This window comes from Moschus berezovskii, chromosome 15, assembly GCF_049115385.1.
Source record: "Moschus berezovskii isolate FMDL1 chromosome 15, NW_MosBer_1.0, whole genome shotgun sequence".
Classification (NCBI taxonomy): domain Eukaryota; kingdom Metazoa; phylum Chordata; class Mammalia; order Artiodactyla; family Moschidae; genus Moschus; species Moschus berezovskii.
Genome location: NC_142474.1, coordinates 83774027 through 83801420, shown reverse-complemented (window position 1 = coordinate 83801420; position 27394 = coordinate 83774027). Strand labels below are relative to the sequence as shown.

The window sequence follows — 27394 nt, the reverse complement described above, 5'->3', positions numbered from 1 at the left end:
TAAAAGAGTTCTTACTCACTTTGCTGTTAAGAACAGTGACTCAAAGTATTTTTCTGACCCAACATATTTGAAAAATCTGGAATAATTCTACTGAAAGCAGTAGTTCAACATAAGATTAATTCTGTGAAAGGGGTAAACTACTTAAAACATGCAGCTTTGGGAAACAAACCTCCAAATAATTCCCGACTGTCCCTTTTCTCTAGCTGAGAATTATTAGCTTGAGTTGTTAATACAAAAATGAGAGGTCAGTTTTGCTAAACTATACCAACATTGTTGATTCTTCACTCAGGCCAGCAAAATGGGCTCTTCGACTCTGTTACTACCCAATGATCAGTAACATCTTCAGCAAAATATCCTCTTAAGGTATACCTGTTACCCAAAAAATGAAACAAAAAAAAAGATGGCAGGGAACATGGCCACTGGCAGCTCCTGAGCCCAAGCTCTCTCTGCTCCATCACTAAAGTGGGCCCTCAGTTTCCTTTCCCAATGCCAGTGTGGATCACTAACTAAAGCAACACAATTTGTATTAGTCTATCTATTGTCTTTCTTGATCAATGGGAAAAGGATGATGAAGCCTGGAGACAACAGCAAGAGGTTCTAATTTCTGGCTACAAAACTTGGGTGTGTCTGTTGGGAACAGATGCTAAAACAGTGTGGGGATGCAGAGGGAAGTGCACTGGCACACTTGGAGAGCTCTCAGGTGGGGTCTATGGTGACACCCAGCACTTGAACACTATCTCCCATCAAGAAAGGCAGAAGCTGCCTTGGGACACGGCTTTTACTCTAACAATGGGTATTTTGACTCACACAATCAAGAGAGAAAACTCATATCCAGCCACTCATGAAACTGCTTCTCACAAACTTCAACCCAGACCATGTGAGAATGAAGTATTATGTACACGAATGGGCGGTGAGTGAGCGAGTGAGCGTGCATGTACACGGAAGAGGAGGGAAAGAAGGGAGGGAGGGAGGAAGATGGAGGAAGAGAGAAAAGTTGTTTCCAAGTCCTAAGGGCTCCTGAAGCGCAAAAGGAACACGGCACATGTGCAAAGTCTGGGAATACTTTTCTTCCATTATGTCAGAGACGATCAGCATCATGGCTTCCACCTGAAGACCGGGCCTGGACTAGTCAAAGGATACATTTTAATAGCAGCCTATTATGATGATAGGTGTTATTACCATAATCACACTCCTGCAACAGAATGTGAAGGTTTTAAGATGGAATTTATTTTTTTAAACACACACATCTTAAGCTTAAATTGTTCCAGAAACTAAGGCCTGCATAGATGTTCAAATGATGCTTCTAGACATAAAAAGACATCCCCCAGGGAGAACCCCAGGCAATACCTCTGGCTTCTTCCAGATCTCTGCATGTCAACCACATCTCTGTCTCCAGTAGAACTGAAGGACAGTGCATTGCTTTGCATTTCTGTAAACAACCGTCCGCAGGAATTGAAACTTGGTGTGAAGGATATAATTTTCCCATCAGAAATGTAAACATCATTTCATGTTTCATTTAAGCCCTCCTATTAAGAACCACACACACAGATCCTAAGGTGTTCCATGTCAGTGACATAAGGCAGGCCCTGCAGTGTTTTTCTTTTTTTTTTTTCTTGGTGATCCATAATGTGATTCTGAAATAAAAGTGACAACAATTTTTAACACTGCATATGTTCAAAGACCTCTGCCAAGAAGGGGAAAAAATAGTCTTGGTGTCAGAAGCTAAAGTGTGACACTTCCTCTGTGATTTGTGAGGAGGAAAGGAGTGGCCACGTCCCTGATCTTGTCAAGTTAACAGGAGAACAGCAGATGAAACTTTCAGGAAGCTGAAGCACATGGCTTCAGTGGATTCCCATTTCTATGCTCTGGGGGAGAGGAATGTGTTCACCTTTTTCCATACTCTGCGGATTGTGTGTCTGCATGCTGGAAGGCAGGGAGGATGCTGAAACCAGAGACCGATATCTTAACTTCTAAAACACCAAGGATGAGACCAAAACTAGTTCTGTTCTCCGACTGCCAGCAGTTGCCTTGAGGCCTAGACCATACTGGGTAAGGTCTGGGACCTTAGCTTGTAACAAGTGCAGAGCTGGGCACCTGGCTAGTTGTCACACAGCAACTTGGAATGGCCTGCCTCAACTGTAGGCAAACTACCCAAAGTGACAAACAGCAATACCCAGGTCTGTTTCCCTTGGAAGGCAGAGAGCAAACAATTTAAATGACAAGTAGATGATATTTAACATTCTTAACAGCAATTTGTTGGTTCTAAAAGCACAGTTAAAAAGTATAGTATGTTAGGCAAAGGTCCAAACTCTGTAGGCAATGAGCAAATCTTCTACCTTCCTCCTACACAGAAGAAAACCAACTGATTTTCAAAATGCAGGACTGGGGCTCCTCCACGTCAATGATACCCAAGTCAAGCCAAGTGCCCATGGAAGGCCTGCCAAGGTAAACCAAAGGTTGCACCACTGCTTGTTCCCACTGCAGAATAGGGGGTTGGCTTGTGGAGAAGCGGTCTACAGGCAGGAGAGGGGAGATGAGGGAATTCCCCTGAAGTAAATGAATGGGGGAGATTTCTGGAAAACTGCCATCCTCACCTCAAAGATCTGCAGAGATGCAGCTGGGGCCTGGTTTCAGTGAACCACGACCTCCCCTCTAAACAATGGCTGCCCAAGGCCGGAGCTTAACGAGAGCTCCCAGAATGCTATGCTTCTGCTCAGCTACCCGCTGCTTTATCACTGGCAGAGTGGTGGGCAGGGGATACAGGTCTGTGTCACACTGTACCTGAGGCCTGGTTAGTATCTGAGGGTTTCCAGATCGCAAGCATCCTAGACATCCGCTGATCTTCTGGCTCAAAATCTTCATCTTAGGTGCCTTACTGCCTAAGATGGCTTCTTGGAAGCCTTAACCACAAGCCCTCTGAATTGTAGGATTGTTACTCCCTTGGGTATTTGAAACCACTGAACATGACCTCCATAATGGGCAAATAGCTCACAACATCAAGCCATATGTAGCTTTCACAAGTGAAAGACATCCTATTCTTCTTCTACCTATGGAAAAACTGACAAATACAGACACTGCTCTGCAGACTGGTACTCAGAGGGCAGATGAGTCCCCAGGGTGGACCAGCAGAACAGGCCCTGTGAAGACACCACTCAGGCTAGCTTCCAGACAGGAAAGGGGAGCCTCTGAGCTGTGCAGTGGGGAAATCACTATTTCACAAGGAACAGTATTTTTAGACGGTATGAGAAATGAGGAATGCATGAAGCTGTGGATGATAACACAGGGCGGTCACCCCAGGGTAGACGTCTGGGCTGCATTTCCGCCGCTCATTTCCATAAGGCCCCTTGCTTTGCTCACTTGTCTCTTCAAGAAAGTTTCTACTTGAGAAAAATGGGCGCTTCTGGAAAGGTTACCATGCCACATGCTGTCAACTTTTTACAGCCAACTCTGACATGCTTTTCTCTTGATTTTCTGAACTCGTGAGTTCTTAATTCTTAATTGAGCTGAAAATGCCAGTGGTAACCTCCACGTCTCATTGCCCACCTCACGTCTGATCTCTGGGTCTCCCTGCCTCACACCTTCTCTCTGCACCCTGCTTTCCATTTCCTGTGTCTCTGGTCTTTGTTTAAAATAATCCATCTCTCTCTGGTCTTCCCAGAGCAATAATTCAACTCTCAGTAGTGAATATTCTCTTTTGTTTTCTCAATTTCTCAGTCAGAAGTCATTATATTTCTTAGTTCTGGCGGGTCACCGATGTGCCCTAATTATATCCTCTTGAGGATTCGCCTTCCTGTTTTTAAGCAAGTGCTGCTCCATGTCTTCCGTTTGAGCCACTGCAGTCAGGGCCAACTGCACTACTAATATTTGTTCAGCTGGGCTCCAGGTCCCCGAGTCCCCTTAAATATGTGGTGACAACAGAACCCTTAGAGCTTAAACTGTGGGCAAGTGAAACAAGTTGATGGTGGATGAACAGAACATGCTTTTCCCAGTCCCACCACTGGGCCCAGGTGTCCCAGGCTGGCCCCTCAATGCGGGGACGTGTGATTTGTGTAACAGGACAGAGTCAAATCAACTGTTCTGAGAAACAGTGTATGTTGAGCCCGACGCCCTTGGCCCCTTTTCCACCATCACTGTGTTCCCAGCAACATTTGTCTCTTGCCTGGATTTACTGCTGCTGCTACTGCTGCTAAGTCACTTCAGTCGTGTCCGACTCTGTGTGACCCCATAGACGGAAGCCCACCAGGCTCCCCCGTCCCTGGGATTTTCCAGGCAAGAACACTGGAGTGGGTTGCCATTTCTGCAGGGCCCCCTTAATCAGTCTTCCCTTTTGCACTCTGACATTTTTCAAGTCCATTCTCCAAGTAGCAACCAGACTTTGGTCATTCTCAAGGTGAATCTGCTCATGCTACTCCTTGTCCCAAAACCTCAACAATTTCCCATTAAAACACTTAGCATAAAAATCAAAGTCTCTCCATGAAACTACAACCCTCCAATTTGTCTCCTGCAATTTTTCTCTTACTGTTCTTGCAAACAGTAAACTTCCTCCCCTCAGGGTCTGCCTCTTGCCTTCCTTCTGTGTGGAATGTCCTTCCTCAAGACCTCTTGTGTAGCTTGGCTGACTCCTTTCCACCATCCAAACCTTCATCCCAATGCAACGTCCTCAGAACAATCTCTACATTCTCTAAAACCATATCCCCCGAGAACCCACTATGTACTTACTTTGTTTTACTTTGTACTCTTTGAGATATTCTATTTATTTTTTTAACTTAGATTTCTCTTTTCCTAGACTATGAACACCATAAGAAAGTATTTTGTTTTTCAGCATTCTGACCCTAGTATTAGCAAAGTGTCTGGCTTTTAGTGAGATTCAATATATAATTATCAAAAGAGTGAATTAATGAATAAATAGCTTAAACAATCAGGATGCCAAAAGAATACTGCCACAAAGAGACAACTGAAAAAGTCCTTAACCTAGTTTGTCAACTGAGCAAAAAATACATCAAAATATTGCTAGATAATCCATTTGTATAGCTTTTATCTATGTCCTGCGACTTATAATTCATTCATTAGGCAAAACCTGACTTGTTGAAATTAAATTAGCTGATGAATATTTAAGTAGGGAGCCTCCTGAAAAGCATTATCATAGGATATGTTTAAAGTTCTGATGGCAATAACTAAGTTATGTTTCTTAATCCAAATTATGTAGATTCCCTACAATGAACCCAAGACATGAGCGTGGAAAGAATAAGAGAGCAAAAGAGTGAACTCAAAGACAGTAGGCTAGTAAGCAGATCAGAGCAAAATAACATTAGGTGGGAAGGCTAAGCTAACAAGTATCTAAAAAAAATAACTCTCTGAATAGTTTAACTAGGGAGACTCCATCAGAAAAATGTGTCAGTGAGGTATAGACGTGACCAACATGTTTGTTCCTCCTCATTACTTATGTTTTGTGTAGTTATGTGTATTCCCATCATGCGCCAAGATAGCTCATGGGGATTTCCAATGTGGGAAATGTCCTTGGATTATTACTTTAGTGGAAATGATGGATTCATACCAATACACAAGCTCACTTACCAGTTTTCAATTCATGAAACACTACATTCTCGCCAAGCAGACGGTCCAAGAGCCTTCACTATGGCTGAGAGACATACTGAAGATTACCAGCTTTCAAAGGACTGAATGTCTCTCCCAGCCTCAGGAGCATTCCGAGAAGGAATGCCTCTTAGCATCAGGAGAGGCAGGTTAGACTCTTGGCTCTGAGACTCTGAAGTTTAGAGTTTGTCTTTTAACCATTTGATTCCAGATGGAGATAAAGATAGCAAAACCCACCCTACATGTTCTGTAAGATTGTTGTGAAAATAATACATGTCAAATAAATGTTTTGGAAACTGGCTATTTTGGTTTAAATTTTATTCTCCATCATTGAGGTTATTAAAGTTATCCTCTAAATTGAAGTTGTCATACGTACACCTTTTAAAAGTAAGAGGAAAAGAAAAGGCAAACACCAAAATGGGCATGTCTGACCATGTGGTCTTCTACTTGAGATCAACAATGTTCATACCTGTTTTAAAAATGCTGAAATCACAGTAACTGGCAAAAATGACAATGCTGTTTCTTTAAATACACAAAAGCATCAAGAGCTCTCATTAGGAAATTCCCATAGTCTCTTTCCATACCCAGACATTTCCAAATAATCTATTTCCTACCCAAGGAGAAAGCTAAACTCATGGGCCATCATGAATGGAACAAAATACTTTACAGTACTCATGTGAGCAAGTGAGGACAAAACCAAAATCAGAAGAAAAATGCACAATATTGTGTGTTACCTGAAACATATTTGCTGTTACATGTTAATCACCGAACCTCTAAAATCCAAGCCTCCATAGCATATTTACTTATTGTGTTCCTTGGTTTACTTGAATAATCCTTTTACACATTACTGCATATATCCTGAAGATCTTATTAAATAAGTAGAATAACAGGCATGATGTACAATGATGGAAGCATTCAGTTTCATTAAAAAAATCCCCATCATGATGATTTAGCAAAATCAGTCAAACCCACTCCGATATCACACTCAGAGGTTTCTTTAAAGATTGGTTATATATAAAGTGATCTTAGATTACTGAAAAAAATTACCAAACATCAGAAATCCCCTATCAACAAAGGAAACTCTTTCAGGAAAATAGAACCAGACGATCCCCGAATTCTTCATCTTAATGAAATCCACCCAGTTCTTTTATGCAAAAACCCATATTTTCTAAAGAAGCAAAAGTGAGATCATGGCTAAATAATTCTGACCATTTTGCCCATCTTCACCATCGAAACCAATCAACCTCATGCCTTCAGTCAACAATTACAGAAAGATAAGCAATTACCCATCTTTGGCTCAATGACTAGGTCTACTACTGGAAATTTATGGAATAAATGTATCTGCCTTTTCAAAACTGAAGATCAAATCATAGCATCTTGTATATTCACTGACTGTGTTCCCCTACCTCGTGCTGATTCTTGGCCAGCCATTCCTTAATGGTGCTAAGGGCGATGACTGCAGCAGGCTCATTTGGAAAACCTAAGTGAAAAGCAGAATAAGACAAATTAAAAAAAAAATAGGCAAAGGTGATAGTCAGTCATGGATGAATACTGGTTTTTTTCCTCATTTAGTCAGTATTCAATCCAACCATTTAGTACTGAGAAAGGCTTAGAACTTAGTAACTGGTTGACACACTCGACATTTCACATCACAGGAGATGAAGTCTGCAATGCTATATAGAAGGGCTCTGGTCCCATACCCATCTAGAGCTAGAAGGGCAATAGAGAACTAATTGCCTCTTCACTTGTATGGTTATCTATTAAAATGAATGTACAGTTGTTTAATAGCTTTCACAACATTTTCACATAATTTTCTCATACAGTTCAGTTACTCAGTCCTGTCCGACTCTTTGCAACCCCATGGACCACAGCACACCAGGACTTCCTGTCCATCAGCAACTTCCAGAGCTTATACAAACTTACGTCCATTGAGTAGGTGATGCCATACAACCATCTCATCCTCTGTCGTCCCCTTCTCCTCCTGCCCTCAATCTTTCCCAGCATCAGGGTCTTTTCAAATGAGATGGCCGCTGTTTGCATCAGGTGGCCAAAGTATTGGAGTTTCAGCTTCAACATCTGTCCTTCCAATGAACACCCAGGACTGATCTCCTTTAGGATGGACTGGTTGGATCTCCTTGCAGTCCAAGGGACTCTCAAGAGTCTTCTCCAACACCACAGTTCAAAAGCATCAATTCTTCTATGCTCAGCTTTATTTTTTTTTAATTTTTATTTAATAAATGGTACAAAGCACAATGCCAAAAACATTAACAGTTAAAATTTCACCAAATGATATATATATATATATATGACTGTATCACTTTGCTATACACTTGAAACAAATACAACACTGTAAATAAAATATAGTACAATATAAAATAAAAATAAGTAACAGATCTTTGGGGCTTTACACTGAGTTAGAGTTCCTATCAGAGGGATAACAGCACCACAGCCGCACTGAATCCACATGAAGGAGGCACACGAATGACTGGGTTACAAGAATTACAGGAATGAGAGCTGCTCACTTCCCAGAAACTACAGCTCACAGAAAACCAACAAAGGCACAAGACACAGACCATTTACTTACTCTGAAGCACTTTCAATATGTTGTAGGAATAATGTGGACTTTCTTGAGTTTTACATATTCATAAGTAAATGGTCTGTATCAGTTTTCTTTAAAGTCCAACTCTCACATCCATACACGACTACTGGAAAAACCATAGCCTTGACTAGATGGACCTTTGCTGGCAAAGCAATGTCTCTGCTTTTTAATATGCTATCTAGGTTGGTCATGAAATTCCTTCCAAGGAGCAAATGTCTTTTAATTTCATGGCTGCAGTTACCATCTGCAGGGATTCTGGAGCCCCCAAAATAAAGTCGGCCACTATTTCCTCTGTTTCCCCATTTATTTGCCATGAAGTGATGGGACCAGATGCCATGATCTTAGTTTTCTGAATGTTGAGTTTTAAGCCAACTTTTTCACTCTCCTCTTTCACTTTCATCAAGAGGCTCTTTAGTTCTTCTTCACTTTCTGCCATAAGGGTGGTGTCATCTGCATATCTGAGGTTATTGATATTTCTCCCGGCAATCTTGATTCCAGCTTGTGCTTCTGCCAGCCCAGCGTGTATCAAGATGTACTCTGTATATAAGTTAAATAAGCAGGGTGACAATATACAGCCTTGACACACTCCTTTTCCTATTTGGAACCAGTCTGCTGTTCCACGTCCAGTTCTAACTATTGCTTCCTGACCTGCATATAGATTTCTCACGAGGCAGGTCAGGTGGTGCGGTATTCCCATCTCTTTCAGAATTTTCCACAGTTTATTGTGATCCACACAGTCAAAGGCTTTGGCATAGTTAATGAAGCAGAAGTAGATGTTTTTCTGGAATTCTCTTGCTTTTGATGTTGGCAATTTGATCTCTGGTTCCTCTGCCTTTTCTAAATCCAGCTTGAACATCTGGAAGTTCATGGTTCACATATTGTTGAAGCCTGGCTTGGAGAATTATGAGCATTACTTTGCTAGCTTGTGAGATGAGTGCAATTGTGTGGTACTTTGAGCATTTTTTGGTATTGCCTTTCTTTGGGATTGGAATAAAAACTGAGCTTTTCCAGTGCCATGGCCACTGCTGAGTTTTCCAAATTTGCTGGCATATTGAGTGCAGCACTTTCACAGCACCATCTTTCAGGATTTGCAATAGCTCAACTGGAATTCCATCACCTCCACTACCTTTGGTCGTAGTGATGCTTTCTAAGGCCCACTAGACTTCACATTCCAGAATGTCTGGCTCTAGGTGAGTGATCACACCATCGTGATTATCTTGGTTGTGAATATCTTTTCTGTACAGTTCTTCTGTGTATTTTTGCCACCTCTTCTTAATATCTTCTGTTTCTGTTAGGTCCATACCATTTCTGTCCTTTGTTGAGCCCATCTTTGCATGAAATAGTCCCTTGCTGCTGCTGCTGCTGCTGCTGCTGCTGCTAAGTCACTTCAGTCGTGTCCAACTCTGTGTGACCCCATAGACGGCAGCCCACCAGGCTCCCCCGTCCCTGGGATTCTCCAGGCAAGAACACTGGAGTGGGCCGCCATTTCCTTCTCCAATGTGTGAAAGTGAAATGTGAAAGTGAAGTTGCTCTGTCATGTCTTTCTCGTGGCTCAGGCTCCTCCGTCCATGGGATTTTCTAGGCAAGAGGACTGGATTGGCTTGCCATTCCCTTCACCAAAATAGTCCCTTAGTAGCTCTAATTTTCTTGAAGAGATCTCTAGTCTTTCCCATACTATTATTTTCCTCTATTTCCTTGCACTGATCACTGAGGAAGGCTTTCCTATCTCTCCTTGCTATTCTTTGGAACTCTGCATTCAAATGGGTATATCTTTGCTGGTCTTATTTGCTTTTCACTTCTCTTCTTTTTAAGATGTCATATTAAAGCTTATTACTCTCCGTTGACAAATCAAATATATTCAGGTCAGAGACCACATGTGGTGGAGCGAGGGTAACACAGTCAGCAGCCCTCCATCAATGAGCTGGCACAAGACAGGGTGAACAACTTGTCACACAGTCATACCACTGAAAGATATTGTAGAAATTCAAGGAAGGCGATGCCTGTTCCATTTAAAGCCATTGGAAATGATGTTTGAGATGAAGACAACATGAAATGACCTGATTTTATAGTACAGGTTTGGTTTTAGAAGGGCAGGAGGAATGATACATGTATAATACATCAATGAACATGAGCACACATCATTCGTTTCTAAAACTCATCCTTTAGTGTATGTAAACCAAACACATTCAGGAACTCACGTAATCATCAGACATTCTGCCAATAGAGATCAGCGTGCGGGAATAACCTTATACGTTACTTGTTGATGGGCAGAAAGAACAGATGGGAGTGACTCTTCTATTAAAACTCAAGCTCACCGCTGGCTTCCTGGTCACAGAAGCCTCTAGTCTTTCACTCAGTCTTCATCTTCTTTGGTATTAAAAGTTTATAACTCATTTTTCAGGTTTCAGTGTCTCTTCCCTCCTGGATTTTTTTTTTTTTTAATCTTTGAAGTGTTTTATTTATTTATTTTTCAGGCTGTCCTAAGTTTCTTTTATTTATTTATTTTTATTGGAGGCTAATTATTTTACAACATTATATTGGTTGGTTTTGCATACATTGACGTGAATCCACCCCGAGTGTACATGAGTTCCCCTTCCTGAACCCACCTCCCTCCTCCCCTTATCGTCCCTCTGGGTCATCCCTGTGCACCAGCCCCGAGTATCCTGTATCATGCGTCGAACCTGGACTGGTGATTCATTTCACATATGATAATATACATGTTTCAATGCCATTCTCCCAAACCATCCCACCCTCACCCTCTCCCACAGAGTCTCAAAGACTGTTCTATACATCTGTGTCTCTTTTGCTGTCTTGGATACAGGGTTATTATTTGCATCTTTCTAAATTCCATATATATGCGTTAGTATACTGCATTGGTGTTTTTCTTTCTGGCTTACTTCACTCTGTATAATAGGCTCCAGTTTCATCCACCTCATTAGAACTGATCCAAATGCATTCTTTTTAATGGCTGAGTAATACTCCATTGTGTATATGTACCACAGCTTTCTTATCCATTCGTCTGCAGATGGACATCTAGGTTGCTTCCATGTCCTGGCTATTATAAACAGTGCTGCAATGAACATTGGAGTACATGTGTCTCTTTCAATTCTGGTTTCCTTGGTGTGTATGCCCAGGAGTGCGATTGCTGGATCATATGGTAGTTCTATTTCCAGTTTTTTGAGGAATCTCCACACTGTTCTCCATAGTGGCTGTACTAGTTTGCATTCCCACCAACAGTGTTTTAAAGTATATAGTTTAGCTGTTTTGATATGTCCACAAACTTATGCAGTCATCACTAATTCTAGGATATTTTCACCACCCAAAATATTAGCTCTGTAACCATTACTCTCCAAACAATCTCACCTCTCCCTCAGCTCCTGGCAAGTACTAATCTACTTTGTTTCTACAGATTTGTATATTCTACTCCTGGATTTTTTTTTTCTTTTTTTTCCAATCTTTTGGCCACACTGCACAGCATATGGGATCTTAGCTCCCCAACCAGGGATTGAACCCCCACCCCCACTGGAAGGACTATATTACAGTAGTTCTAATGGCTTAAATACTAATGGTTTAAATCTCAGTGGACTTTCAGAGAAAATGTGAGAGAGAAATAAAAGAGGACTTGTTTGTTCCCACTTCCAAAAGTAAATGTTGCTTTTCTAATTAAGTCTCTACATGCTTTGTTTAAAAGTATAAAAGGAAAGAGACCAAAATAAAGCAGTGCCAAGCTCCACTTGGTATCATAGGAGAGAGAGAAACCTGTCATATGAAAAAAAGTGCACACGTTCTCAAACTTGCAGATTCATTTATGACATTTGGGATTATGGCTTTGTTGTGCATTGTTTCACTTTCCTTAAATGAAGTCTTCAAAATGTAAAATTCTTAAAATTAGAAAAGACTGTTTGTTAGCTGTTCATTAGCTAATTCATTAAACAAACGGATCGAACCCACTTCTCTTATGCTCTTTACCACTAGTGCCACCTGGGAACCCCATTATTTAATTAGAAAAGGGTATATATGTACACACACATATGTACTTATGGATATATCTGTATAGATAGATCCTAACCAACCCTTGTCTTTAAAGCACAACGTTGGGGGGAGGAAATAACAAGAGGCCCTCACAATCCAGCAAACAAGGGCATTTAGGGACAAGGATGAGAGCTGAGCAAGGAAGGGGGTTATTTCTAGAAAACAGCAGAATATTTGGCAAAGGGAACTGTATGTCGGGAGTTGAGGGGATACTGTCCTTGGGAATAAGGTGTGAGCAGCAAAGAATTGACGGAAAAGGTGACAGAAAGAGAAGTGGGGGAGCAGGAGGAGTCCTAGTGGGCTGCAAAGAAAAACAAGGTGGCCAGAATGGGCGTACGCAGTTGGGGTTAACCACAGTGAGCTTTCCAGTCCATCTCTCCCCTGAGTTGAAAACCTACATTTGTAATTACCCAGGTGCCTCCCCTGATAGGCTGTAGAACCAGACGTACAATGTGTAACCGAAAGTGCAACGTTCATTCGTCCACAAAAGGAACCCCTTCCTGAGTTTCTGGTTCTGCCCAAGGCTCCACCTCTCTTTTAGCAACTGCAGAGTCCAGCGGCTTCCCCCCAGTAACTGGGTCCCACAGACAGTGTCCCTCTGGCACATCTGACCCCACGCAGCTCTTCCTTATCCATTGGTCTCATAGAAGGTCTGATCCGCTCTCACCCCAACTGCAGTTGACTTGTCCCAGTGCTCTTTGGTCTTCTCCCCTTCTCTTGCCTATCCAGCACACCACTTCCAGGTGATTCTCCTGAAGTACAGTTACCACACCTGATTCAAAACAGTGGCAGCCTTGGCTGACTCTACGGCTCTTCCAGAATAAACCTTAGCACCTTAGCTTGGATATACACCCCAGGGGCTTTTCTAGATTTGTCTTACCTCTATTTATTCTCTTCCCATGAAAACCGCCAACTTTTTGATGTGTTCAAGAAGTATTTAAATAGTAAAATTATAGGGCTATATAAAGCTAATAAATTCTGTAATCACGCTCAGTTGCAATGGCCATCAGCATTAACCTTTAGAAGATGTAATTCACCACAGAGAAATTATACAAGTTCTCCTAGAACCATGGCAACTGTGGTCACTTCTCAATTATGTGTGACCTCCTGGTCACTTTCCCATATTCATCAAACCTCTGGCACTGAGTTACAGTTTTCATCTCCACCTCCAGGCTTGTAATAACCTTGGGCAATTTTAACATCTAAGATGATGACTCACTCAACACCTGGTTTGCCGGTTCCCTGACCTGGTCATTTTTGATGACAACCCCTACCTTACCTCCTCCCCAGATCACACTCTGGACCCTGATGTAATATTTCCATTCCAAAGCTATCTCCCAAAACCTCTTCTTTTTAGAATGTTCAGCTACTTTCCAAAGAACAGCCTTTGCAAGCCTTTGAAGGCTGCTCTGTCCTCAGACCACTCCCCAGATTCGTGCTGACACTTCTCTCCTGAGTGGTCTGACTCTGTCTCATGTTTTACTCTCTGCTTTCTCATTCCAGCCACACTGACCTTCTTTCTAGTCTTTGAATGTGGCGTGTTCCTTTTCACCTTCCTGCCATGAGGCCTTGCTCATGCTGTTTCCTCTTCCAGAAATGGCATTTTTCTCTTTTCCTAGCTGATTTAACATTTGCCCTCTGCTCAGCCAACACTCCACCAGGGAAGGCTCCTCTGATATGGACGACTACCCACCTCATGCTTTCTTTCATAAGACCATGTGCCTTTTCCTTGCAGCACTCACTGTAGTTGCAATTTTATATTTATGGAAATATCTGATTAACAATCTCATAGAGTGAAAAGTCCTAAGGAGATAAGCTACCACACCTGTTTTAACTTATCATGTATCCCTAAAACATTGCTGGCACACAGAAAATGATCAATAAATACATGTGGACTCAGGAACCTTTGCACCAACAGCAGGAATGGTAAATTACTGGGAGAGCAAGAGCACTTAGCTCAAGAGTATGGTAAGAGATGCCCAAGCAGAAATGATGTATCCACATTATCTTATTTCATCCCTGAGGGAAAACTATTGAGAAACTGCATTTGAGAAAATATAGCTCCTGGTGGGAAGATACGCTGTAATTAAAAGGGGAGGAAAATATCCAGACAAATATCCCTGAAAACATACTCGCTGTCAGCAGCGTAAGTAAACAAGATAAATATTATACTATGTTCTGGGTAAATAGCAACCACACAATCCTTTGTCCACCTAACTGCAAGACCCCAAGAGTTACAAGCAAGCCCAGTGAATAGACAAGGGTGGATCTGTGCCCAGGGATGGGCTCCTGAGGACAGTAAGGCCTGCCTCCGGAGGTCTCAATGGTATTCTGGTCACCAGGGGGCTTTTGTTCACAAAAGCAGAATGGCCACCCAGAGGCAAGGCTGCAGACAAGCTTCAGATGAATCATTGAATTAGATGACACAGAAAATCTTTTCCAAGTATGAGGGTCAATGAGACTGAGAAAACCATTAGCAATTCAGGGCCAAGCATTCAGGGAGCTGTGTGTGAGTCCAGGTGTGTGCAGGACATGCTTCTGTCATTCCAAAGCTACTTAGTTCTGCATTCATTAGGGTTATTAAAATTAACTTTTGCTGTCAATGGTGAAGCCAACTTACACAATATTTTTTTTAAATTTTTGCATTTAAATTGATTGCAAAGTTTTACACACATACACATATGTGTATGTGTGTGTATATATATATACACTATTCACATCAAGATATTAAACATTTCCAACACTGCAGAAAACTGTCTTGCCTCAGGTCAACACCTATGCGCTGAAGGAACAGCTAATCACAGATGAGCTTTGTCTGCTTTTCCACTTCATATACATGGACAACGTGCAGTGTCTGTGTTTTGTTCAATATCATGCCTGCCTGGTTTATCCATGTATCCACATAGCCATGCTATATCCACACAAGCAGCAGCAGCGCATTCGTCTTCACTGGAGGGTTGCATTCCACTGCATGAATATTCCACAGTTTATCCATTCCAGTATTGATGGATAATTGGATTGTTTCCAGGTTGGGGCTATTGTGAATAAAGCTGCCATGAACACTGACTTACATGCCACGTTGAAAACAAAATCACTTGTTTCTGTTGAGAATGGAGAAGGAAATGGCAACCCACTTCAGTACTCTTGCCTGGAAAACCCCATGGGCGGAGGAGCCTGGTGGGCTACAGTCCATGGGGTCGCGAAGAGTCGGACAGGACTGAATGATTTCACTTTCACTTTTCACTTTCATGCATTGGAGAAGGAAATGGCAACTCCCTCCAGTGTTCTTTCCTGGAGAATCCCAGGGACAGGGGAACCTGGTGGGCTGCCATCTATGGGGCCGCACAGAGTCAGACATGACTCGGAAGCGACTTCTCAGCAGCAGCAGTAGCTGTTGAGAATGTACCCAGGAGTCGGAGGAGCTATGGGTCCAGAAGTTCATTCCCCAGATGGTAGGACTGGCAGCTCCTACCAGTTTTCCAAAGCAGTTGTACTGATGTGCAGTCCCAATAGAAATGTATTAAAGTTTAAAACAATGTATTTATCTTTCTAGTTAGTTAACATGCCAAGATGTACTTCATTATATTTTCTTGACCACATTTAAAGCCATTAAGGATAGCTTTAGGCTAATCAATACCTTTCACAGCTAGAAGCTCAGACACACTTTATGACTCTCTTGTTTTCTCTCTGCAAAGCAGTGAGTACTTAAACCATGAGGGGACAGATTCTGTCAACAGAACATGAAAACAGAAGAGGGAGAAGTGGGAACAAAAGGGGAAGCAACAGAGGGGGAAAGCGGGAACAGCACGTTGAGCGCGCCGTGCTTTTCACCCGCGGATCAAATACCGCTCGGCCGTTTTCCCTCACTCACTCATTGCCTTATATCTTCTCTTTGCATCAGGCTGCAGAAAAGATAACGACAGCGAAGAGTCTTCGAAGTCTCTACCCAAGACACTGTTGATTGGAATTGTGGAAAGCCCTAACTGTTTCCAACATAATTGGAGTGAATCTGGCTTTGACTTTGTCATTGACAATTTTCCTCGCTAGCTTTCTTTAAAAAAAAGAAAAATGCTGTTGTTGATAATTTCCCAGTATCAGTTCATGACGTGGCAAAGAGTTGGAAACAACTGAGCACACAAATATCTTTAACTTTGTCTATAGGCTCCAACAGGGAAAGTAAAGTTGTCCCGTTGTTATAAAACAAATATTTTCTATTGAAAATCCAGCATAGTCTACCAAAATAAATATAAAATATTCTGCCCATTTTTGAGGAAGAAGCAATGGATAAACTTCTGTTTTAAACTCACAGTGATGTATGCTTGGAGCTATAGATTACTACATCATACAGAGGCAGATGGTAATGCCTTAAATCAATTATTTCTGAGCTCTTAGCAAGCAAAAGGGGAGAAGGCAATGGCACCCCACTCCAGTAATCTTGCCTGGAAAAATCCCATGGAGGAGCCTGGTAGGCTGCAGTCCATGGGGTCGCTAAGAGTTGGACACGACTGAGCGACTTCACTTTCACTTTTCACTTTCACACATTGGAGAAGGAAATGGCAACCCACTCCAGTGTTCTTGCCTGGAGAATCCCAGGGACGGGGGAGCCTGGTGGGCTGCCGTCTATGGGGTCGCACAGAGTCGGACACGACTGAAGTGACTTAGCAGCAGCATCATCTCTACTCAGCCAGGCACTTGGCCCAAGGCTGTGATAAAATACTAACAACTTTATGGGATCATAAATCTCCACGTCCATTGCATATTATTTAGAAAGCAGTTGCCACACTCACCAGCCCTTAGGGTGACTATAAGCACAAAGCTGGGGGCAAATGGCCATAAATATCCACCCCCCCAAAAAAAAGAAGAAGCAATAATTTTAAAAAAATATATCAAACTCAAACTCTGCCCATTAAATTCACATCTACTTTTGAATCCTCCGTCCCCATCAAGTCTTTAATGAGGAAAGCATGCTGCTGCTTTTAATGTTTCTATTTACACACAAACTCAAGTAAAATAAAAATATCAGTTATTAAACATGGGATTTTCTGCATTGATGAAAATCTGTCCTAAATGAGGGGCATCATGAATTACTGGGCTTACTGAAATGTTAACATCAGTTGAACTGGGATTTTCAACATTGACTTAATGTAAAATTATACTTTGCTTGATTTTTTAAGAGGATAGCCACAATCTTTTTCTATCTCAGCACATGAATTCTGGTGTGGGGCCTAAGTGGACAATGAAACAACACACTTTACAAGCTCAGGTAAAAGAAGATACAATGCGAGCTGGGTTGTGTTTTGCGCAGAACATACTTCCCAACCCCCTGAACACACAGCCACCCCAGCCCTGCGTGGGCGAGAGAGATAGAAGCATGTAGATGCGGAGCGTGGTGGACACCGGGACACTTACAGGACAGTGATTGTTGTTAAGCTCAAAACAGCTTTCCATCAAGCCCCTTCCCCAGGCCTCCTTCCAAACCAGAGAAAGCAATTCTGATAGTGTGATGGAATCAAATTACTTGAGAGAAATGAGCTGAAGGAACCTCACCGTTAAGCAATTGCCAGAGCAGCCACTCAGACAATTCTGCTAACGGCCGAGTTTCACAAGAGATAAAACAGGTGAAGTAACGAGGCTGACACTGGCCCTGTCGCTGCAGTGAGCGTGGCAGCAGAATGCTAAGGAGGGCGTTGCTGGCTTCTCTCAGCACAAAGGCACCTGGAAGGCAGGAGGGAGGCATCTGCAGCCCATCTTCAACAGGGTGGAGTCTTAGCTGTCGTTTGAAAGGACAAGGCAGGCTGTGTCATACATCTCTATACACATAATATGGCAGGCTTGGTTATTTGCATATACGTGCGCATGCTCAGTTGCTTCAGTCATGTCCGATTCTTTGCAACCCTATGGACCGCAGCCCACCAGGCTCCTCAGGCCATGGAATTCTCCAGGCAAGAATACTGGAATGTGTTGCCATGCCCTGCTCCAGGGCATCTTCCTGACCCAGGGATCGAACCTGCGTCGCCTACATCTCCTGCTTTGCAGGCAGATTCTTCACTGCTGAGCCACCAGGGGAAGTCCATTTGCATACATATACACATACAATATGGCATATCAGTAAGCCGCATCACTGTGGAAGACTCAGACCATGCCCCACATGCATCCCCGTGGCACGTGTAATCCTCGCATCCTGGCTCAACTTACACCCACTGGCACCTGATGCCTTTTAACTGTGGGTTCTCACTGCCCACTCTGGGGCAAGTCCGAAGCATCAGGGAATCAAAGGCACCAGGAGCATCCTTCAGTCATGATTAATGAGGTGGTGGGTACCTGCATCAGACCACCCGCCCCCTGCTGGAGAAGGCTGAGGGGCAGGCTGAATGCTGCCCAGTGGGTGGATGCTCCCATGGTCCACAGCAGTGATGCTAAGCAAGATCCTCTTTGCTGACTCCCTCTCCTTGTCTCTCTCTCCCTACTACCTTTCATGAAACTCAACCCTAACCTCTGCTTTTGGGGGAAAGGAAACTACGACAGCCATCAACATCTGTTCATGAATTTGAGGAAGTGAGGGGTTATGTCTTACCTGGAGAGCACTTTTTCTCTAAACTTTGCTAGTTGTCATCTTGGGAACATGAACAATAGAGAATGTTTTATAAGTTACTTAATGACAGAGGGAAAAGAGTCGTGGAGCCTGCTGGTCATCAGCATGAAATCACAATCATATTTTACTTTTGGGAGGTGCAGAGGGCTTCCCTTGTGGCTCAACTGGTAAAGAATCCACTTGCAATGCGGGAGACCTGGATTTGATCCCTGGGTTGGGAAGATCCCCTGGAGAAGGCAACGGCTACCGACTCCAGTATTCTGGCCTGGAGATATACCATGGACTGTATCATCCATGGATGATACAATACCCCATGGATGACACAGTCATGGGGTCGCAAAGAGCTGGACACGACTGAGCAACTTTCACTTCACTTTCAGAGGTCGTAAGCCAGGTTCACACTGGCATGTGAAGCTGCCCCACTACATGGACATCTTGAAATAGCAAAGTTGCTGCTGCTGTTGTTGTTAACATTTAGCAAGTAATTATTATGTGCAAATCACTACAGTGCATGCCAATACTAAGTAATCTTCACAACAGCCCAAGGAAAAGAGGGCAGAAGAAGAATGAAGATGAGTTGGCTTCTAAATGGACAGTAACAGTGTACTGAGGGAGGAGCTGGTCAAAGATGTTTAATTTGGATAAATCTTGACTATACAACAAAGTATAGTCTGTGTTGTACAAGCTTTAATGAACTTGGAATCACTCGCTAATGTGATAAATGTGATGTGGACCAGCACCCACCTGAAAAGGAAGCAGTAATACTGCACGAGGCTATGGATGGGCGTGGAGTGGAAGCCTGTTCTTAGAAGCCCTGCCACCTCTGGCTTCCAACTAATATAGCTCAAACCCTCGAAACGCCCTTCAAGATGGAGACAATCTTTATCATTGTACAGAAGTGAAAAAAATGACTCCAGGGGAACTCAAGCAGAGACAGAGCCAGGGCCAGCCTTCCCCCTCCGCCCCCTGATCTGGATCTGCCAACTTCCCCCCTTCCATCCACACTCTAGACCAGAGCCTGGCATTCAGTTCATCCTCACATCTCCACAGAAGGATGATCACCACAGTGCTTCTCCTTCAGAGACTCCAGTCCAGATGCAACAAAGAAAGGAAGTCAACCTGAAGGCCCCTGTAAGTTTGTGGCCCAAATACACAGCCTCCTTTGAGGACCACAGCTGATAGCCCTGGGCTTCTGATGCCCTGCCCTCTTTCTCAGGTGGCAGCCCCCAATCTAGCACTTAATATCTTCAGTGAAGAGCATGACTTGGGCCCAAGGAGCCCCTGGGGACCATAGACAAGCTGGTTATTCCTCAACATGTAGGTACTGTAATTTTTGACACAGTTATTAATAAAATCTGACATTTGAAGCTCACTGGCTCACAACAGAACTTCTTTGACATCATGCCTTTCCCCATGGCCCTGCCTTACCCCTCACTTTATGGTATCAGCTTAGTACTGATTTTCCAAACACGACCTCTAGAATTGGTCATAAAGAAAGGAAAATTCTATACTTCTTAATCTCTTGCCCATTCTTTCATTTCACTTGACATTATGTGTGCCATAGTGAATAATACCCCATAAATTCTACTATATCCACCTCATACTTGAGTAACTTTTGCTTTCCCTTAAAAAAAAAATGTGGAGCATGAAGTTTTCAAGTTGTCTCTGCTCTGCAAAGCAGGTCTGAATGAGCTGCATTTTTATGGGACACAAGGTTACCATCTATGCAAGCTTCATCAGCTTCTCAAACTTATGAGCACTAGTGTCTTATTTCTAAGAGTGTTTTTTAAATCATCTTTTGCCTAAGGAATTATAATAATGACCTGAGAAATGGCTCGTGAAACAAATTATATTCTATGCAAGCTGTTCCTACTAACCCTGAATAAGTCTCTGGAGAAGAGAGATGAAAGATCTCACAGAATCACCTGGAAAAGAATTCTTATGAAATTTTTTAAAAGATGATTTTTCCAAAAAGGGTATCAAAGGAGTTCGTTGAGGACATCATACTTGAGTAGAAAAGACTGATACTGGGATCAACTGAGAGATGAAAATTCATTGTCTACTTTCTGAACTGGCGGTGTGTATGGTACATGGACCTGGGGGGCAGTGACCTTTCCAAGTTTAAAGCACGTGATCTCATGTCCATGCTAGGAGTCCCGAGTGGCTTCCTCCACATTTATGACCAAAGTCCACACTCCTCACTTTGGCTTGCAGGGCACTTCTGCTGCCCTTCCAAAAATCTGAAATGACCTCAGACCCATGCAATCGGTCACCTTGCATCTATCCCATTGCAATAGAAGCTCCAAGAGGCAGAACCCTTGTCTTACTCATTTTTCCCCCATTAGTTGTGCTGTTCAGTTGCTAAGTCATCTCTATTTGTGACCCTATGCACTGTAGTCCACCAGGCTCCTCTGTCCATGGAATTCTTCAGATAAGAATACTGGAGTGGGTTGCCATTTCCTTCTCGAGGGGATCATCCCGACCCAGGGATTGAACATGTGCCTCCTGCATCAGCAGGCAGATTGTTTACCACTCAGCCACCAGGGAAGCCCTCCACTTTCAGTGACAAAGCAAAATAGGTGCTTAAAAATATGGAGTATGAACAGTGAGAAGCTGGGACAGAATTGATTGCTCCAGTGCCCTGTGAGGCTCCCTGCCATGATTTTACACCACCTGAGGGAAGTCAGTCCTTGCCACTGGAGGGAAGGAGATGAACTGATTCTGTGTTGTGTACTGGAGCCTGTTGGCTAAATATCCCACACACATGACCTTCAGTTCAGTCGCTCAGTCATGTCTAACTCTTTGCAACCCCATGGACTGCAGCACACCAGGCCTCCCTGTCCATGGCCAACTCCTAGAGTTTACTCAAACTCATGTTCATTGAGTCAGTGATGCCATTCAACCATCTCATCCTCTGTCATCCCCTTCTCCTCCCACCTTCAATCTTTCCCAGCATCAGGGTCTTTTCTGAGGTCTTTTTAGAGGTCTTTTCTAATGAGTTCTTCACATCAGGTGTCCAAAGTATTGGAGTTTCAGCTTCAGTATCAGTCCTTACAATGAATACCCAGGACTGATTTCCTTTAGGATGGACTGGTTGGATCTCCTTGAAGTCCAAGTGACTCTCAAGAGTCTTCTCTAACACCACAGTTCAAAAGCATCAATTCTTCAGCACTTAGCTTTCTTTATGGTCCAACTCTCACATCCATAGATGACTACTGCAAAAATCATAGTTTTGACTAGATGGGCTTTTGTTGGCAAAGGAATGTCTCTGCTTTTTAATATGCTGTCTAGGTTGGTCATAACTCTCCTTCCAAGGAGCAAGTGCCTTTTAATTTCATGGCTGCAGTCACCATCTATAGGGATTTTGGGGCCCCCAAAATAAATTCTATCAGTGTTTCCACTGTTTTCCCATCTATTTGCCATGAAGTGATGGAACCTGATACCATGATCTTAGTTTTCTGAATATTGAGTTTTAAGCCAATTTTTTCACTCTCCTCTTTCACTTTCATCAAGAGGCTCTTTAGTTCTTCTTCACTTTCTGCCATAAGGGTGGTGTCATCTGCATATCTGAGGATACTGATATTTCTCCTGGCAATCTTGATTCCAACTTGTGCTTCATCCAACTCAGCATTTCTCATGATGTACTCTGCATATAAGTTAAAAAGCAGGGTGACAATATACAGCCTTGACATACTCCTTTCCTTATTTGGAACCAGCCTGTTGTTTCATGTCCAGTTCTAACTGTTGCTTCCTGACGTGCATACAAATTTCTCAAGAGGCAGGTCAGGTGGTCTGGTATTCCCATCTCTTTCAGAATTTTCCACAGTTTATGGTGATCCACACAGTCAAAGGCTTTGGCATTGTCAATAAAACAGAAGTAGCTGTTTTTCTAGAACTGTCTTGCTTTTTCGATGATCCAGCGGATGTTGGCAATTTGATCTCTGGTTCCTCGGTCTTTTCTAAATCCAGCTTGAATATCTGGAAGCTCATGGTTCACGTACTGTTGAAGCCTGGCTTGGAGAATTTTGAGCACTACTTTGCTAGCGTGTGAGATGAGTGCAATTGTGAGGTAGTTTGAGCATTCTTTGGCACTGGAATGAAACCTGATCTTTTCCAGTCCTGTGACCACTGCTGAGTTTTCCAAATTTGCTGGCATATTGAGTGCAGCAAAACAGCATCATCTTTTAGGATTTGAAATAGCTCAAATGGAATTCCATCACCTCCACTAGCTTTGTTCATAGTGATTCTTCTTAAGCTCCACTGCACTTTGCATTCCAAGATGTCTGCCTCTAGTCAGTGATCACACCATTGTGGTTATCTGGGTCGTGAAGATCTTTTTTGTCTAGTTTTTCTGTGTATTCTTGCCACCTCTTCTTAATATCTTCTGCTTCTGTTAGGTCCATACCATTTCTGTCCTTTATTGAGCCCATCTTTGCACGAAATGTTCCCTTGGTATCTCTAATTTTCTTAAAGAGACCTCTAGTCTTTCCCATTCTATTGTTTTCCTCTATTTCTTTGCATTGATCGCTGAGGAAGGCTTTCTTATCTCTCCTTACTATTCTTTGGAACTCTGCATTCAAATGGAGATATCTTTCCTTTTCTCCTTTGCCTTTTACTTCTTTCCTATTCACAGCTATTTGGATGGCCTCCTCAGTCAACCATTTTGCCATTTTGCATTTATTTTCCTTGGGGATGGTCTTGAGCCCTGCCTCCTGTACAATGTCACAAACCCCCGTCCATAGTTCTTCAGGCAGTCTGTCTAACAGATCTAATCCCTTGAATCTCTTTGGCACACCTCGGAGAATGAGATCTAGGTCCTCTTGGCTTTAGGTCTGATAAACACCTCTTGGGTTTCTGTCACCCTCAAGTGGGGAGAGCACAGGACCAATTTCAGGGACACATTAGCACAGGGAGTCTCTAAGCTTCAACTATCACCCACTCACAGGCAGAAAACAGTTTATGTCCCAAGAAGCTGATTTTACACCCCTCACCTGCCCAGGCAGGAGCAAGGTTCTCCTGAAGGAGCCACACCAAAGACCGTCAGCCCAGCTCCCAGCAGTGTTAATCCCAATCAACAAACATGGAAGAAGATGAGTTAGTCCCCAAAGCCTCTGATTATTGGCTTTTACAGATCCATGGCTGGTCCAGTTCCCTGAAGGCCTGTGTAAACTGCCCTCATCAGTACAGTAATGCCTCTGAAAAGCTTCTCAGTGACCAGCTGCACTCTAACAAACACACACCGTGAACTATCTCTCAAGGCTAAATGCTGAGATACACACTGGCTTCAACCCTCTACAGTCTGAGGTTTGAGCTAGCCTCCCAAAGTCAGTGCGCACAACTTTCCTACACAGGGAGGGCCCAGCTGGTAGAAATTCTTCTTCATGGTTTGAAAGCATATATCATGGCAGGCACTCTTTTGCTGAGTGAGCCAGAGGCGAATGCACCCTTAGGGCCTAAAATTGTAATTAAAAATAAAACATTCGGTGTGATTTTTGTGATCAAAAACACCTTTTGATATAATTAAAGTCCACTGGAGGACAACATACTGAAAGTCATTTGCAAAGACATTTCAAAAGATACCAAGTGAGAAGTTCTGAAATTTCCACGTTGAGACAGACGGCAAAACTTCAAGTCTGATGTGAGCAGTAATGCCACCAGCAGACCACTGTGTCTCTTTTTAGTACTTTAGTTTGAATGTGCCGGATCAGATAAGCATCTCCTGTTCTCTACTCTTCTTTGCTACATCATTTACCACCTGGCTTTGCGGAATCTGTCCCTGTGGGTGGAGTGTACATCTCTGCCTGACTGATGCCGAATTTAGGTGTGTGACTTGCTTTGGTCAATAGGATGTGAGCAGAAACAAGGCTTTTGGTGGCATGAAAAGAATACCCCAGGTAGACACTTCTCTTTCAACCTGGCCCCTGAAATGAAAGAGCTGACAAAGAGACTGAATCCCATTAAATCCTGGAACCCAACTTGGCCAGACCATGCCTGGCCTTTATCAGTTAAACAACAACAAGACCACAGAACCAGGAATCAGAGAATAAAGGCTCTTTTCTGTCAGCCGTTGGATTGGAGGGGTTGTCTTAATGCAGAAAAATCTGACTGATACGCTGACCTAGAATTGATAGTAAGGGAACATAAGTTTTTTCTGAAATCCCACTAAGGCCACACAGCACCCAGGAGTGGTCTGTACTTTTACCCAGGTCTTTGTCATCTTCAGAATATGGTTTCACTGTGGACTCTTCGTCCAGAGTAAAATATTATCTACACAATAAAATTTGTATACCCGTTCAAGGAACGAGGCATGGGAACGGGTTCAAGAGGGCCGCTCGAACAAGGGAAAGAAGAGGCCTGGAGTCAGACCTACCACATGGTGCATGACCCCCTGCATCCTGCCCTCTGGGTGAACGCAGCGCAGTGTTTGCACCTGAAACATGGCACTAAGGTTACTCTTGTGAAGACTAAGTGGTGTAAATCACATGCCTCTTGTTTGTCACAGGTTTTCTCATTTAGGCCCCTTTCTCTATAGGTACTTAAAGATGTGAGAGAGCTGAAGAGTGTAAGAAAGCCTAAAGCTAGGTAGGTGAATGCCAATCAGCAAGGGAGCCCTGGAGACCCAGCTCAGAGAACTAAGCTCTTCAGTTCAACTCGGGCAGTGGCCCGAGCATAGGTGCGTTCATTCTTCAAGATCAATCTCACAGTTTGTCAAGAACTTGGGAGCAGATTTAAATTACCTGCTTTCTCCAGAATCCCCTCCTGACACTAGGAAATGCAATTTTTGGTAACAGAAACAGATACCAGAAGAAACAGGCTTTCACAAGATTGACCTCATTTACAGCTAAACTTCTGAAAGAATTGCACCACACTTGATGTCCTCTAAAATATCAACCTCCAAAAGGAGTTTACTGATTAGATCCCCCCAAATCACCACACTCTGGATTTTTACAGAAGCCTAGTAAGAGGGGTACACTTCTTTAAAGAATCTAAAAGGAATTTGGAGGGACCTGAACAATGGATTGATTTATTGTGTGTGTGTGTATATATATACACACACACACACAATTCTATCTAGAACATTACCTTCACTGGTTTTTGGACTTCAAAGTTTTACCCAAATATAAGACATTGCTCCTAAAAATGCCTAGAGATGTAACAGGAAGTGATGCATGTACCATTTTCCTCAGATGGACAGAACCAGGCTCATTCTTCTAAACCACAGTGAGGCACTTGGGGTTAGGAGGTTTGAGGGATGACACAGGAATGAAGAGACCAAATAAGCCACAGAATTGTAAAGCAGGAAAACTGCATTTTCAAATGCAAATTTCCCACAGTGCTCGTCATTGTTCATCTTAATAATGAATGACAATATCTAACAAACCATGAGCTCTAGACCAAGACTGTGGTATGATAATGAAATCCTTGAAGGGTGTATTTCCCATCAAAAATCAATCTGCTCTCCCGCTGGAGCTACAGTAAGCAAGTACACAATAACGTGAAGTTGTAACACGCTATGAACACTGCCAGGGTCCGAGCAGCTCAGTGTGTGCTTTTCAAGGTAATATTACCCACTCAAACACAGAAGTTGAAGGTTTGATGGATTTCTTTTGCAAGTGGGAATTTTTGTGTGGACGCCAAGGTATCAGGGTATTGCTGATAGAAATATAAACTAGTCACACAACATTTCACTTATGTAACACCTGAAAAGATTTTTTTTTTTCTTAAAAAATAGAATGGCATTCTGGCACTTAAGGGTGCTTGAGATTCATCACTGTGTTCTGACAAAGAAAGGGCTGAACAAACTGAAAATATTGGAAATATTTTTAAAAAGATCTTCTTAGAGCCATCAGAGAAGTGAGGTCACAGAAAAAACCACTATCCCTTTAATTTGGAGAAACCGGTGAATAACAGAGAAATCCAAATTATCAGAACCGAAACTCCTAAGCAGAAATCTCCACAGGAACCAGTACCATGGCAGGAAAACCCAAACTGTAATTGAGGAATTGTTTGTTGGAGCTTGGAGTAGACAATTCTGTGTCAACTTCAAAAAAAGGTAACTTACGAGACTAGCCCAATGAGTTTACTCAGGAGTAGTTGAAAGAACTGCAGTTCAGAAAATGCAAGCTCTGGCTGACTACAGGCAAACCCAAAAACAAAAGCCACAGGTTCTAAGTGAAATTTCATTGGAAGAAAGTAAGCCTTCAGGGTGGTGTTGTCTTCTCATAGGCTGAGCTGCAGTGTTTTCCATTGGCTGGGCTTGTTGCTGGGCAACAAGAACTAGTCCTTCCTCCTGCTTCCTCTCTGAGATGAGAGTAGTCTCTTTTACTTGGGATAATTGACAATGGCTGGGAGAGTGTAAGAACTCCCCACACAAGCCTTCCCAACTCTAATTTTAGTTGAAGTTTCCTTTAAAAAAAAAAAAAATACACTGGAAAGTTACAAATTCCACGGCGGTGGGGGGCTAGTCTTAGGGTCGCCCCACCTCTTTTGTGAATTTTCCCTTGACCAGGTTCTTACAGTGAGTAGAGATTAAAAAACCACCTCCTGCTCTCTGCAAAGGTGGGGGCGTTGGTGTAGAC

General features: G+C 42.9%; 1 protein-coding gene across 1 annotated transcript in view; it reads right to left on the bottom strand.

Annotated features, from left to right (window-relative positions):
• LOC129556406 (ADP-ribose glycohydrolase MACROD2-like) overlaps nt 1–27394 on the bottom strand; it is a 1168845-nt gene that overhangs the window by 664612 nt on the left and 476839 nt on the right. Inside the window, exon 4 of the mRNA XM_088844309.1 lies at nt 6999–7072. The gene's annotated coding sequence lies outside the window, so the exon portion shown is untranslated. The remainder of the gene's footprint in view (nt 1–6998; nt 7073–27394) is intronic.